General features: G+C 35.6%; 1 protein-coding gene across 2 annotated transcripts in view; it reads left to right on the top strand.

The window, feature by feature from the left end:
- Window positions 1-691: 691 nt before the first annotated feature.
- Window positions 692-16,545, top strand: part of JAKMIP2 (janus kinase and microtubule interacting protein 2) — a 171,755-nt gene continuing 155,901 nt past the window's right edge. For both annotated transcript variants that reach the window (XM_060296408.1, XM_060296407.1), the window contains exon 1: window positions 692-986. The gene's annotated coding sequence lies outside the window, so the exon portion shown is untranslated. The remainder of the gene's footprint in view (window positions 987-16,545) is intronic.

Here is a 16,545-nt window from a genome sequence, read left to right as displayed (position 1 = left end):
GAAACTATCCACCAACTGACAGCCGTGGTTGCTCAAGGAATTTCTGATTCCTCTGTTCCAACTTCCTTTTCCACAGGGGAGTGCCAAACAACTCCAGATCCTCTTCAGAGGGGGAGCTGGAAAAACAATGACTCACCTGAGAAGAACAAGCAGAGTAGTGCCAAGGAATCAAACAGACTCTTTTTTAATTGCAAAGTCCAGCCACCCATTTTCCTTGTTAACAACCTTGAGTGGCTTTGAGTAAAAGATGCTATAAAGAACAAACATATTTGGAGTGATAATAATCTCCTATTACATTATATAACTTTCTCCATATTTGTTATTATTTTTTCTGATTGCAAATTTAATACATTTTATTGGAGAACCATAGAAAATGAAAAAATAGCTAAGCTGTTTTGTATGATTCAGTCTAGACTTCAATAAAATTGAAATATTCTCTTCCCATGGCTATACACCCTTACCCCATTTTTAAAGACCTGGAGTCCAGGGTAGGAGAGACCAAGAGCATCCCAGAGAGCAGCAGCGCAAATTCACTCCCCTCCAACCCCTGCAGCTCCTTTCACCCATCTCGCCTCCCTCTTAGTCTGGTGGCTTACCATTGGTCGTTGCCATGACAACCAGCAGCAGCCAGGGCTGGCAGCCTCTACCGCAGCAGGGGTGGGGCTTTGGAGGAGGGGGCAGGAGAGGAGGAGCCAGAGGAGGTATCTGCTGCAAGTTCCTGGCTGCTTCTGAGCTCACCCCATCCTCCGAGAGGGAGGAGGCCTTGTGGTGATGCTGCTGCTTCTGCCGCCTCGACTGCTGATACTCTAGTGAGGCTGGAAGGGTGGTTCCTATTCGCACCGTCGCCAACCAGAGAGTGAAGGAAAAAAATCCCAGCAGCCGCTGCTGATGTTGGGTTCGGAGGCTGCATCCGACTCGGTCACAAGGAAAATGGATTCAGTTTGCATCTCTCCCTCCTTTCAACAGCTTCTCCGCGTCTCAGCATGGTAAGTAGCAGAGAGCGGGGTTATCTTCTTGGTTTAGCTGGCTATTAAATGACCTGTGTATACATTTGTGGCCTGCACTTGAACAATGACTCCCTCAGAGAAGGAGAGGAAGATGTGGAGACAGTGATGGGGATGGGAGAGAGGAAGGTTGCCAGGAAGAGAGAAGTAAGAAGGCATCTGCTTGTGTTAAAAAAAAAAAAAAATGGTGTTGTGATTTTATCCTGAACTGGCTCAGAATGCAGACTGAGCCACTTGGTTCCTTTCCTTCCAAGCTTAGCAACAGAATCAGGGGGTGGAAAAAGAGCTGACAAGAAATGGATGTTATTGAAGGGAATCATTTAATTTGCGGCTCTCACATACAGGGTTGGGCCTTCCTCAAAAACACATTTGGTGCTTCCTAAGCTTTCCGGCCTAATTATAAGGTGATTTTGCTTATTTCCCTCATTGCTAAGAAAAGGTAGCCCCAGAATTTAGCATTTTATTTCATATTCCAATGTACTCTTGCTGAGAAACCATTTGCCAGATAGAGTTTCATTTTTAGTACATAGATTTGATTGTGAACATACAAATGGATACCCTATGGATATGCATATGATACATACACGTTACTTAGCATTTATGAAACATATTTATATGCAGAGTGTGCTTTGCAATCATTTTTATGGGTTACAAATGACCTTGCATGCTTGGAGGTAATTGCATATTTTTGAAACTGTGCTTCTGGTTTGTATTATTATTCATTGGCTTCATTTGGATTAATGCAAGATTTATTCTTGTTATTGTCCCTTAGTTTCATTGTGACCAATTAGGACAATCTGTATCATAGCACTGGATGTGAATTCATAGCCTGCCTCTTTTCTTTATTTTTAATTGGGTTTGTGGGGGGTGATTTGAGAGCCCTGAATTTACAATGATAGGAAAGGGAGGTGGCTTGTGGTATTATTTTGTGTCTAGCATCTTGCCAAATGAATGTTGAAACAAATCAGTTTTCTTGAAATTCTACCCCAAGCGTTTCATGTTTGTACCTGTGTCCCAGGAAGCACAGATGAGTTAGAAGGTGAAATGCATTCATTTTTTTAATAGTGCTGCTTATTCCTTCAGTATCCAGACACCATTTTACAGTTCCCTCAAATGTTGTGTTATGGGTCTACTTCTTTAGGTGGTTAAGTAGGAAAGTGGGACTGTTTTGAAAATCTAGGTGTTCCCAAGTACCTTAGCCATCTCCAGATTAACCTGCTTATACAATGAAATGAAACAAGAGAGTGAGCAAAGCTTAGGGTGAGAATGTGTGGCTTGCAGGCAAAATGGGGGGCTATTGTAGTTTACAAATGCTTAGTGTGATCTGCTTGACCTTTTATTATGTCACAGCTTTAAGGCAACTCAGGATACTAAGGACGCCTGAGATGAGTAGGGTACAGGGCTCCATTACCACCCAGGATAATAGAAATTTCATTGAATTAAAGCCAGAAAAATCCTTGCAGGTAAAACTGTGTTAGTAACATTACATTTATCATATGGACTATTTTTTATCCATCTCTCTCTTCTCTAACAATGTCATTGTCAGGGCAAACATTTTTTAAATGTAATAAAAAACGTTTGTTCTAATCCTGCATTTTATTTTACACACTGCTCCCCTTCATTTACAATCTTTACATGTATTTGAATCAGGTTTATAGTTTAACTTCTCCGAGAATAAATGTCCGGTTTGGTTTATATATGGGAAGGCTCTTCAGTAACTTAATAGGAAGAATGGATTTAATGTGCTCATGGCATGTCATATATTATATAGATTCACAGCTCCATCAAGTCATGCTACCATAGGCCTTATTATCACAACTACATAAAGTAGAGCAGGGAAAGGGGTACTGGGCTTGTATGTCATAACAAAAATTTTATAACACTCTGCATCCTGAATCGTTAATGATAACTTTTGACTGGCAAAAATTAAAATTTCAGTAAGCTTTTAAAAATTAAGACATGTTGTAGTTGCAGTTGCATTGTATTTCATGCACTGAAAACAGTTACCTTGGGCTTTGTTTTATTTCCTTTGTTTCGAGTTTTCATTGGGATGTGGTTTTATAGGTGAAGTTGGTACAGTTTGAGCAGAGGCAAATCACTCTGAGTCATGGACATAGAACTGACTCTCAGCAGTGAGTTTCAGCTGTGTGGTCAGACCCTGATGGAAATAAGGGTCTAGTTTTTGATCCTACAACTTGAGACGATTATATGACCTTTGCTGAGGGGTCACAGAAAAGTGAACTGTTTTTAAAGGACTACAAGTTGAACCCTCTAAGAAAGGATAAGGAAATTAGGATTATTTTATTGGGAGAAGTGAAACTAAGAGATGATGATCATTTACTTCAAAGAGCTGGACATTGCTGACTGACATTTTTTGGAACCTAAAATATGGTCACTGGGCTTCAACTTCATTAGAAAGAATGAAGATTAGAAATACACAATGTAAAACTTCCTGATAGGAAATTTGAACTGTCAACTGGATAACCAGATAAGGCAGTGCATCCTTCTTCAAAACCTCCAAAAGTATGCCATAGACATGCATTTATTTTGAACAGGCTAAATTCTTTCTCAAGAACTTTACTGGCTTTTTCTAGAGTAAATTGTCCATTTAAGAGTGTGCTTTAGTTGTTTAACATCAGGTACTGCTAGACCTGCAACAGTAAGACTCCATGTTGTAATGGGCTTCTAAATTACAGAATCTGAATATTTTTAAAGAAATCAATTGACCGTATGCTTGGAGAAACGTGTATGTTATCTTGTCAGGATGCAGGGACCTGAACATTGTCCTCTTCATAAGACTCCTTTCTCAGCAACTTTATGGAATGTGGTGCCTAACAGCCGTATTAACATTTTTCCCTTTGTATGGATAATTTTAAAAAATGAAACGGGGTTTAGTGGGGTCTAGATACAAAATATCAATAGTTCAAGAGCCATCAATTTGATGTCAGAAAAAACAAAATATATGGAAGATACATACATTTGATTATTTAAATGTGCTATTTAACAACAAGCAAATTAATTAATTACCTTTTTCTCAAATACTATCTTGAAAATGCCATTCTTATTGTAATATTAAACATTTTCACTGGCATTTAAACTTTTGTAAAACTTGTTTTAATTGGGATAAAACACATATTATCTAATTTCTCACTTTGTGATAGGATGTTCCTTATTTCTTCAAGTGACTTCAGAACATATTTCAGTCTTATATACATGCTTCAAGTCTCCATCAGGGGAACTTAGAAAATAGCTGGAGAGTCAAAACTGTTTTCTACATTTTTCATGGTTTCATAAAAAGATTAATGCTTTGTTTTCCATAGTTGGAACCAAAAAGAAAACAAAATTTATCTTGGAAGTTTTAACATAAATTACTCAATTGTTTTTTACTGAAATAAATAAACTAGATGTATACTTGGGTGTTACTCTGAGAGGTCAGTTACAGTTCCCCCTGTTTGCACATCCCAAATGTTATTTTACCAAGTGAAAATGTGTTTTCAGACATGATGAATTAATCAGTTGAAAAACAACTATTTGTAGAGCTCTTATATGACTAGCACAATTCGCATATCTAGGAACGTAGAATTTCCTTGTGGGGGGTATATAAGCTATACACATGTGCAATAGTTAATGACGAAAACAATATAGTTGTAATTAGCACCATCATTACACCTTATCTTAATATAATCTTTTGTAGTTCTTAAAGTCATTTTACATTCTTTATTTGTCATCTTATATTCCCCAAAATTCTGTCATGCCAGTAAAGCTTGTGTCATCATAATTATTTTACATTAGTGGAAAGAGGCTCGGGAGATTAGACTTGTTCAAGTTTGGGTTTGGTAAATAGCCTAGTTGGGCCCTAATTCCAACTCACATGAGCTCAAATCTGCCGTATTAGAAAATTTAGCAAATTATCTTGCCGATTTGAATTTTAAAATATCAAATATAGTAAACTCTGCATTAAATGTAGTTCATTTTTATTTGGACATTTATTTGGATATGATTTGTTCTTTGATCATATTGGATTGCCACATAGATTAAATTCATTCTTCAGTTATCAGCCAAAAACAAGGTAGACACAAAAATTATTTTGGAGAAAATCTGGGATTCATGATATTTCATAAAAGCATGAAGCATTTGGGGAAAACTTGGAACTTTGTTGGACTGATGTGCACTTATTTTATACCTAAGTATTATTTTTATTTTTAATGACATAAAGTTGGGAGGTAGCACAGTTTTTTTTCCTGTGCTTAGGACCAAATTAATTTCTATAGGTCCTGGACCTTGAAGAAACTTAGCCCATACCTCCTACCTGTATGTCCTAAGCATCTCTCTACCTACATGTTCTTAAAAATTAAAATGATATTAACTCATAAATAAGTGTACATCAGTTTAACAACTTTCTGATATTTCCTGGACAAATACTTTTATACTTTTCTGAAGTATCAAAAATCAAATACTTTTCTCCAAAATATTGTAGTTTTTTGATGTCTCCCTTTCTTTGCTAACACTGTAGGCACGTACTTTGTCCAACTGTTTGGTAATTCAGCACTGGCCAAAGAGTAAATCATGCCATCTGAACTATCATTTCACATTTGTGAAGTATCCTTTATAATTAATTAGCTTGCAGTACAAGTGACATCTGTCATATTAAAGGCATTCTGCTTTAAATCAATATTCACCAATACAATTAAATTTTCTTTTAAAGGCTCTCTTATTTTACATTTGAAACATATATCCAAATTGTTGGAAAAGAAAGGATAAAGCAGAAATGTATAAGAAAATCCCCCATAAGCCTACCAAGAAATAATTACTGTTAGTACTTTGAAATATTTCCTTCTAGATTTTTTTCTATCTGCCAGTATAAACACACTCAGATACACCATTTCATAAATGGGACCATACTCTAAGCATTGTTTTATAGTTTTTTTATTTTATATAAGGTGGCCATCTTTCCATGTCAATGAAATATGTCTCTAGTAAATTTTTAATCTCTGTGTGCATTTTTCTTGATGACTCAAGATATTTTCCCCCACTTTGGGGTGTTCACATTTTGCTTTTAAATACAGGTAGCTCCTGCTTGATTTTCAGTAGCTGCGAGTCAAGCATGATTTTCAGGAAATAGGAGATCTGTTATTCTGACCTGCCACTGCATCTCACAGTGGATATTAAATTAACCTCGGTCATCTCTTGTCTGCTGATAATGAATGAGTTTTAAGCTCAAGTCAGTGAAATCCCTGTTTGAATTGCTAGGAATTTCACCAGGCGCATGCATGAGCGGCAATTAAAAAAACAAAAACAAATCTCTTCCAGATTCATGTTATTCTTCCTCAGTATAGCAGTGGCATCCTGTAGTCTTAACCTCAGTGACCAACTTAAATTCTTCATAAAAACATTTAAACAACATACCTTAGCTGTCACATGACTTCTCAGACTAAACTAAGATATATTTTTGGCATCTGTATGTTTCTTAAACTGGTATATAGTTTTTAAATGAAAGCCCAGTCATCTGACTCTTCCCTTTTTAAAATATGAATGGTTGGATTCTTCTTATACTTTTTAAGTTTGAGCTTTAAATATAACTCCTTGAAGAGGTTTCCTTAAGTATATCTCCACTATTACTCTTCGTACCCTCTGTTTCCTTTGTAGCATTTATCAAAGTTGTAATTATAAAGCTATTTATTTGCTCAGTTGATCTTCCCTGCCCTTCACTAGATTGTAAACTCTGTGAGGGCAGAAAATGAAACTGTCAATTAATAACGAAAGCCTTGGCACGACATATGTGCTCAATAAACAGTGGTTGACTGAACGAATAAATGGGTGCTCCCCTGAAGGACCTCTGTTTTCTAGCAGGTCTTCAGACTGTGACTCTCATTCTTGTACTTTGGCTGTGAAAACAAAATGATTGTATTCATATATGTGATATTCTCAGGATTTTAGGATGTTCATAAAGGAAAGCCAAATTCTTAAATGACAAATCACAATATTTAAAAAAATCCATCGTTAAAAATTGTTCACTACATACTATGACATAAATAAGAAAGGCTGTGAATATTTCTGTGGCTTCATTTATTCCCTTTCAAAACTGAATTGCAAGTCAGAAATAATGAGACAAGGGAATATCTTTGGATTCACTATAACTTATTAAAATAAATTAGTAATTTAATTATTATTAGCATCAAATTATATGATACACACTCAAAGCTATTTTGCTATTCTAGAAATCCACTTTACTAAATTCTCTAATCATAAATAAATCATTCCTTCATATCTATATCCAAAAATGAGGCTGAAACAGTAATGGAGACAATAACCTTACTCAGAAGATGAATTGAGGAAAAATCTTGCTTTCATGGAAGTTTTGAAATCAAATATAAAAAGAGTGACCTGGAGGAGAAGGGGTATGCTTGGCAAATACAAAGAAATATCTTGAAATCATTGGGAACAGCCATCTCTATAGGTGCCTGACCTGCTGATACATTGAAATTTAAGTAAGAGGAAAAAGTCTTTGTTCCCTGTCTTTGTTTGGCATCTAAATCAAGATCACTCACTGCACTGCTTGAAATTCTAGAGTCAACTGCAGTTAAAATATAGATGGAAAACCAAATCTGGCTAAGTTTAGCTGACACTGTCTGGTCAGAAAACAATTCATTGGTATTATTTTCAAGAAGGAAATTTTGCTGAGGTCATTATGACTCTAAAAAAGCCTTGTGAGCATGTGCTTCAGAAAAGAGGGTGATATTGTCAACCTGCCTTCTGATCCAAACTGGAAATGTTTCCTTGGAAAATGCTACCCAGTATAACCACGATGAAAATGTAAACCAAGCAAGTGTTTCTCACCCACATGCCTTATCTGGCTCTTTCTTGTGCAGCATTTCTTGGAGAGAGGTACCTTCCAAAAATAAGCATTCATGGAGAGGTACCTTCCAAAAATGAATGGCTTCTCTAGTCCTTACTGACCCATATTTAAGGCCTGTAAACTCTTCATAGGTCAGATATACCTAATTTGAACATATTTTCCAAAACAAAAAATGTTTTTTTTAGATGCAATTATACTGATGAAAAGAGCTAGACAGAATATTTTAAATGAGTCCCAGTCTGTAAAGTCTAGGATATTGTGTCATTCTACCAGCAAGCTATTAAAAGAATAGCAAGACAATAATTTTATATATAACAATAACCAATTTATATTAAAAATAAACACACTGAATTCACATGAATTCTCAAGATGGTAATTCTGCTAATTGGCACTGAGGAGACAGAGAAAGGGACTTAAGTGTTTTGAAGATAGTATAGATCCCAAACTTGCCTTCTTACGAATTTCCTAGATAATTCAGATTGTGAAAATAGGAACTCTGGAATTACTGGAGTTTCTCCGTTGTCTGCTCTGCTAGGGTTACCTAGACCCCAGGAAGGAATTCCTCCTACTCCACAGGCTTAGTCTTTGTCTCCTGCATCTCTTAAGTAGGAATTTAAGTGGTTGCTAATTAACCATAAAGGGGAATTTGTATTTCAGAGAATATATGATTCTTTGTTGTAGTAAGGAGAACATTTGAATTATGACTTAGTTTTATTTTAAAAGCACTTCATTTAATAAAAGTGCCTACAAAGTTTAGAATTTATAGTATTTTGAGCTAGATGCCTGAAACATTAGCAATCATTAAAAATAAACCCTAGCTTTTAAAAACCGAATTAACAAGGACCCCCTTACTCCTAGTTAATTTTACATAGAAGGAGCATTTTAGCCATCTCGCTCTCTTCTTAGCTAGATTGTCCACATTCCAGGCTCCACAGGGTTCAGTGTCACCCTCTGAAACAGAGAGGAAAATATCAGCCTGCAACAAGGGAAATTGATTCTTCTACCACTGTAGACCTTCAGGTTTTTTTCCTCTATAGATTGAAAAGAGCCCAGTCTCTAAATGCATGCTTAAACATGCCCAGTTCACATGAATGCTCTCATCTGGACAGGTTTAGCTACACACATTGTCCAATCTCTTTTAAGTGTGGTGTATTATTTTATATTTTTCTCTTTTCACTCTATTTACAGTTTTTGAAATCAAACCTAAATGGCTTAGCCAAGACCCCTGGAAGGTAGTAAAGAGACAAGATTAATATTTCTAGCCAGTCCCTGGCTATTTGCTTTCTGCACTTTCACTAACATTTGTAGGGCTTGAAAACATTAACTGTCTAAATTTATTTTGTATAATCTTCTTGCTTTGAAACATCTTGCTTTGATCTTTGGCTGTATAGTCAACTGTAATCTAAGCGGAATTGATCTGTTCTCAGTTCACGTGGTGCCACTGCTAACCACATTCTTGATGTCCTCAAATGCTGTTTTTCTAACGAAAGGATCTTTATGACAGAGAGTAGCTGATGAAATAGTAGAAAAGTATTTTGTTCAGGAGACATTTTGCAAAGAAGCACTCTCTCTTGGGTCAATCTGAAATTTTTTTTCAGACTTGATGCTGACTCTATTCTTTAGAAGAATTGAGGACATCCGTAGTATCGAGTTTCCTTTATAATTCAAGTAAACCAATTTATTCCAGGAACAAATGAGACAGCCTTGACCCTCTTAATAACAGGAATATCTGACATGGTCTGAATATAACAAGAATAGAAAGAAAACTTACTTTTACAACTTACTTTTCAAAGTTATCCAGAAAAAGAGCTAAATTCTTTGAGTACCTCTTATGTATTTCTTATACTGTTTTCACCCATGTCCATTTTTTCAGTCCTCACAAACAGAGGCATTGTTCTTCCCACTTTGCAAGAGGAAAATGAAGTTGAGTAAGTTAAATTCTTAGCCAAAGCCATTCAGTTAGTGAGTTTGGAGCAAAGACTGAAGTAAGAGCTATCTGATTTTATAGCACAGTGGTTAAAACCTGAAGCTTTGTGGACTGGACCCAGCTCAGGGAAGTGTTTATAAACATATGTCAAGTGTTTGTAAGCAAAAATATATGTTTCCAGCACAATATTTTAAAAAACACTCTTTTGTCCAAAATTTTATAATTTTGACATTTCAAAAAATATCTCAGTATCTCCCTCCTCTTAGAAAATAAGAAAATCTGGCATCGCTAGGCCCACATCTCTTCATGGTAGACACATCTGGAGTTGAGTGATAGGTATTCCTCTGGGTGGGTATTGTGTTCTTCAGCATGTGCCACATCAACACCCCAAGCCCCTTCCTCACCAGTGGATTCACGTTAACTCTTTGGCTCTTGAGACAGTTGGAATTCTGACTGCTGTTTAGCCCATTTTCATTCCACTATACCATGTTATTTCCCAGCTAAGCATGGTTTTTGTTCTTTAGAGAAACACTCAGGTTTCATTAATATGGAAGCTGAAATGAATTTAACCCAGCAGATGAGCATTTGATAAAAATGAACTATCTGTATGAAATTTAATGCTGTTGATCTGATTTGGGGGCAATCACAATTACATTTCAACCAATTTGTAGCTTCAGGTGTTTCCTCTATGCATCGTCAATTATTTGTTTTATTTCTTTCATAATTAGTAAGCAAAGGCATTTTTCACAGGAATTAATGTGTTCAATACTTTATTTTACAAGTTACAAAGGACTTTTGATACTTTAAATTTCACAAGCATATAGGTAGAGAAGATATTATATATTATGTTATATTGTATTATATTACATTATGTTAATTTATGTTATATCATTTATAATCAACCTCAGGTTAAAGTTCAGATTGTCTACCTGTATCCAGCATCACCTAATCACTAAGTGAAAAGTATACAACTCAAATTGAGGTTTCTTTACTTCAGAATTTATTTGTTCTGTGAGATGTGGCCCCACACAACCGAATGATCCATCAGTAACGTGAATCAGAGCCAGAGAATTATGACATGATCTGACCTTCACTCTAAATCCTAACTCAGGTGCTAAGGGAATTTAGGTCCCTTGGTTATCCTCACCAAGTCCTTCCTTTCACATATGATTGGTGGATGTGTATCTGTATATGGACACAACTAAATAAACCAAGAACCTTTGATGGGGGTTGTGGAGGGTGGGGGGATGAATAAATAGTTCCTACATGTGTATCATTACCATCATCACTAATACCACAAAAGCCTAATTGAAGTTCCTCAAAATAGAAAGCATTCATAGACTTCCAATTGTTATCCCTGGTCCCTGTCCAAAAGGAACTTCTGTTTTTACAAGGAGAAAGGGCCAAATTTAAATAGAATATTAACACATGTAACACTTAGATGGAATACTTCAATAGCACCACTGTTTTCAGCAGAAGTCTTTGTTTTTGTGATGTGACCACGATGGCTTCTAGCTAATTGGCCTCAACTATTAACATGTGTGTTGACATGGATGGTTTTGAATCAGTATTCAATCCTATCTTTCTTCTCTAAAGATAGATGTTTCATTTGATGAGCCAAATATAATAATCTTTACATTAATAAATAGAGATTATGAGGCACATTAATCTACTTTTTGGACCAAATTCAGGTTAAAAAAACCTCTTTGAAATTTCTTTCAAAACACACTTGACATTAATGTTAATTGTTGTTGCATTGTTGGTTTCTGTTTGTTTCAGTACCCTTCCTAGATGCCAAGCATTGCCCTAAAGTTGTTACATACATGCACCAACACGCTTTGAAGAAGGTCATAGCATCTCTATTTTACGTATAGCTCAACTAAGGTTTATTACCATACAACAATTTAATACTTACTGAAGATTATCTAACTGATAACAGATGGAACTAGATTCTGAACTCAAGTCTGCCTGACTCCAAAGTCATCTTAAGTAATGAGCTAAACCACTTCCCTCTTGTAGTGAAAACTTGATTGTGCTCCCCAAAATTAAATAAAGAGAAAGGCAAATATATTTTTAATGTTATTATTATTATTAAATATTAATGAAGACCCAATTCTTGCTAAGTAAAGGATAGAAACACTGTTAAAATTGACATTCAAGAACAAAGTCCACATAACCATAGTTTCGCCAGTGAAGAAAGGAAATAAGGGGCTGAATAAATCCCAGTCCTAAAATAAACCATTTGGAGATTTTGTGTTTTAATAACTCTTAGGAGATCATTTGTGAGTTACATATATTTGTACAATGTAATCTGGGATTCTCTTTTTAAAATAAACATTTAAATAGGTATTAAATATATTTTAATAAAAGAAAATTACCTAGTTTTCCTTCCTACTTTTTTAAAGCAATAAAACCCCCAGAAAACATTTTGTGCTGTGTTTTCCACAATTCTGTAAGCTATGAATATTTTCTTTTTTCTAAAGAGATTCAGAGAGCAGTTTTACAGGAATTTCATTTCTGGAAAAAAATCCTCAATTGCAAAATAGACTGAGCAGCACAAATTCCAAACTTGATGCTATGAAGAGCACAGTTTCTGTGCTCTTATAGTTTCCATGGTTCTAAATTCATGCAACTTTAAGATTCTTTTGTTTCAATTTTTTGCTTATAGTGAATAGCAGGAGTTTTGACAAGAGTAGGTTTGGGTGAGAAAAGATTGAAACCTTGATTTGCCTTTCCATGTATATATGATAAATTGTGACCTATGCCAACCTTAGAATGTAATGAAGCTTTCTAAGCAGTATGTTGTAGAAAAAGGTTCAGTGACTTAGGAAAATATGTAAGATACGTCTTTTAAGTTAGAAAAAAAGAGGTCCAAAATCAAAAGGTGGAATTTAGTCCCAATTTTGTGAAAATGGAAAAGTTACATGAATATATATATATATATTAAGTATAAATCAAAATATTAACAGCAATTAATTCTGGGTGGTAACTTTATGAGAAATTTCTTCATTGATTTTTTTTATGATTTTCAAATTTACTAAAATAAAATTTATTTATTTAGCAAATGTGAATATTTTTGAAAGAACGATTTGGTCATCAAAATTTCTAAGTCATCCACAAATCCAAATAGCTTAACTATCTGCGTGACTCGGTAGGGCTTCTGGAAGATGGAAGTTTTGCTCTCTCTGGATCAGAGGTTCCAAATTGGTTTCCATAGATAACCACAGTGTCCCTGGTAAGCCATAGAGAGAAGAGAAAGGCTGGGAGGATAGGGTCCAGGCTCTCTAAGCGCACACACACACACACACACACACACACACACACACACACACACACACACACACACACACACACACACACACACACACACACAGAGATACCCACTGGATGTCCTCCTAAAGTTTTGAGAAAAAAGATCCTTTCACAAAATGATTTGAAAACCCAATGATATATCTGATGTAATTGACATTCTATGTGCCAAAATATTAATTTCTTTAAAAACTAAATTTTTTAATTTTCACTTGGATATTCATCATCTTACTTTCATCAGCCTCTAGTGGTTTTAGTTCACAGTGTTTGTTAGAATCAGACAAAACTCCAAGCTTAACATCGTGTGATTCAGTCATAATTCATTTCCATGGAAGACCTCAAACAAGGATTAAATGATGAGAGAGAAAAATGCACAAAAATTCTTCAAAATTCTCACCTTTTTCCCTTTAAGAAGTAGGTGCACTTAATCTCCATCATGAAGGACCTGTTTACACTTTTGCTGCCCTCTCTGTAGTTTAGATGAAGTGAAATCTTTCTATTCTTGAGCCTAATAATAATGATGATGTTGTAATGATGATGATGCTAATGGAAGTTCATGCTTTGAGGGTGGGGTCTGGAGTTGCACAGCCCCAGGGAGCACTGTGAATAACACTTCCCAGAGTTGTGCAGGGGAGCAGTACTGAATAAGTACCTGCTGCGTGCCCTGTGAAGTTCTGAACACTTTATAAGCATAACACCTTGGTCATAGGTACTGTTGTACCCCCTTCTTACAACTTTAGTTGAGGAAACTAAGACAGAAATGTTCAACCAGCTAACAAATGATTTACTGAATGTTTCCTAAGTACTTGTCTTTATATTACTAGGTATATGGGATAAAGATCAGGGCCTTATTCTCAAAAGGCTTATAAGTAGTAAAGGAAACAGGTCTATAAACAAGAGTTAACAGTAAAACCTGGCAAACATTGTAATGGTATGGCTTTCCCATTCAGCTACCAAAGACATAGACTCAAAAAAACGCCACAAAAAACAAAGAATACCTTAACATTTGCAATCAAGATATAGAGTCTTATTTTAGCTGAATTGTATTTGATCTTTACTGAAGAAATAAAAACAGGATGTGAACAACTTTTTAGTGACTATTTCCTGTTGATTTATGTTACACATTGTAATACTGTACATTAGGTCGTATATTTTAACACTATCTGACCAAACCCATCTAATTGATGAGTTGTAAGATAATTCAAATATCTTATTTCTTAGGTGAATTACTAACCAAAGTTAGATTTTTCTCTTCATAACATCACCTGGTGAACCTGTTCAATTAGAAACTAGGGATACATTTAAACATTTTGAATTAGATCTTTAATATAGTCTTCAAACCAAATGCAAATTAGTATTCTTCGAATTTGTGGCCCTGATTTTAATGCAAAGGAAAATGATGTTTAAAAATAATTCTGACACCTACGATGTGTTCTTCTAAGGTGTATGTGTGGAGGAGTAGAGAGTGGGGAGCATACAAAGATGAGTAAGACTCAATCCCAAAGGTATAGTAAGCAGTAAGCATTTAGGCGCTAAAATTATGCCAAGAGACACAGAGACCTTTATCAGAACATAAGAACATCTGCAAATTGGGTATCACACATGTGAAAATCTATACAAGAAAACTGAGAAACATCCATCAAGGCTCATAAATGAAGAAATAGAGTAAATTCATGATGATTAAAGATTGAGTTTCCTCACCTGAAAGTGGGGGAGGGGCATTGTAACCTGCCTGGCCTTAGAGTTATAAAGGAATGTTATAGTGGTATGGAATCCAACCCTTTTTCAGAGAATAATGCAGACTGTGAATTTTTAATATAAAGCAAAACAGAAGAACATAAACATTAATCACTTAGCAGCATGAATAGTTTGCTGTGCTCTGAATTTTAGTATACTTGAAGTTTTATCACTTGGGATGTATTAGAAAACAGAGTGTAAGACTGGAGTAAGGAATGGCTGTTAAATCCTGTCGAGGAAATTATGAATGGCTTCCTACAGTTTTTTTTTTCCCTTTGAACCTTTCTTGGCATGTGAATGTAATGAGGCCACATGCACAGCAAGTATTGGAAAACGTGTTAGATACATTGATTCCAGTTACAGTCAAGGGACTCTTTCATGATTATTTTTTCTGTATTTAGTACATAAAAAGGTAACCCAGAAAGTGAGGGAAAACGTAAGTCCAGAGGGGGAAAGGTAACTGAGTATTTAATGAGAGTATTAATTCTGATCCACCTGCCTTCATTTTGATGTTTTTCCTTTTTGAGCTGTGATTATCAGTACTCCACCCTCTATATTAAATAATCTATAAACCCTCTCTCTCTGTGTAGTCAAATGCCACTGAAGCAGAAACCTGTAAAAGCCTAGCAAATTTTTTAAACTCTTTATTTCCTTTTAAGTAAAAGGAAAGTCTTGGGCTAGTTTTCTACAAGAAGGACCCTTCCAGCTGTAAATATGTTTTTGACTCTGTGACTGTCCATCACATTTTCCATCAGTCCTGTGTCCTAATAAATGCTTCCCAAGGTAATAAAGCAATATTAGCTTTTTGTCATTTTTCTCTTTCACTGTGTATAAGTGTGTGTGTGTGTGTGTGTATGTCTGTGTGTGTCGTTCAGTTTGGCAAAAAGTTCACTAAATCTAAGCCATACATCTAAAAAGGCATAGAATGTGGTATACTGCAGGGCTAATTATTCAGTCCAATAAATGAAAGTATTGACTTTACTTTTTCTTGGCTTCAGCCCAGATCCTGTGTCCTCCATAAGTGCTTACGTTCAAGCACAAGGTGAATGATTGATGGACAGAGGTATTATTAAGAGGTTTCCTAGTTTATTTAAGGGGCTGTATTAGATTATATTCAAAGACTGTTTCCACTCAACATTATGAACATGTGGAAGTAGACCCCCAAGCAGGAGCATTCTCTGTCCTACAAAATATTTGCTCTTGTGCATTCAGGAAGTCACTTTCTAGATTTCCCATTGGGGAAGCCAGCTTGCCATATGTGTGATATTTTAATCCAAGTATGAATATAGCTGTGCTTGACAGAAAAACATCCAAGGAAAGGATACAGGATTGTCCTTTTCATTCTCTCCCATTTCTCAGGAAAGGTTTTACTGTTGTATATCAGGTCAGTGGAGTTTCTTGTAGAATCAGAGCATCCCTTCACTAGACAAGTATTCTTCCCACAGTTTTTGTCTTGATCCCAAGTTCACTTATCCTGGCTGTAATTTTTTTTAAGGGTGAGCCTGTGTGACACAGTGTGAAAGCACAAAACTGGGATACAGAAGTCCTGGGTTTAATCTTTGTTCAGCCACCAACCAGCTGTATGACACGAGCAGGTGTCCTATCCATTCTTTTATTTTATTTTTTTAACATCTTTATTGGAGTATAGTTGCTTTACAACGTTGTGTTACTTTCTGCTGTATAACAAAGTGAATTAGCTATACGTATACATA

Source organism: Globicephala melas, chromosome 3, assembly GCF_963455315.2.
Source record: "Globicephala melas chromosome 3, mGloMel1.2, whole genome shotgun sequence".
In the NCBI taxonomy this organism is placed as follows: domain Eukaryota; kingdom Metazoa; phylum Chordata; class Mammalia; order Artiodactyla; family Delphinidae; genus Globicephala; species Globicephala melas.
This window is presented reverse-complemented; position numbering and strand designations above follow the sequence as displayed.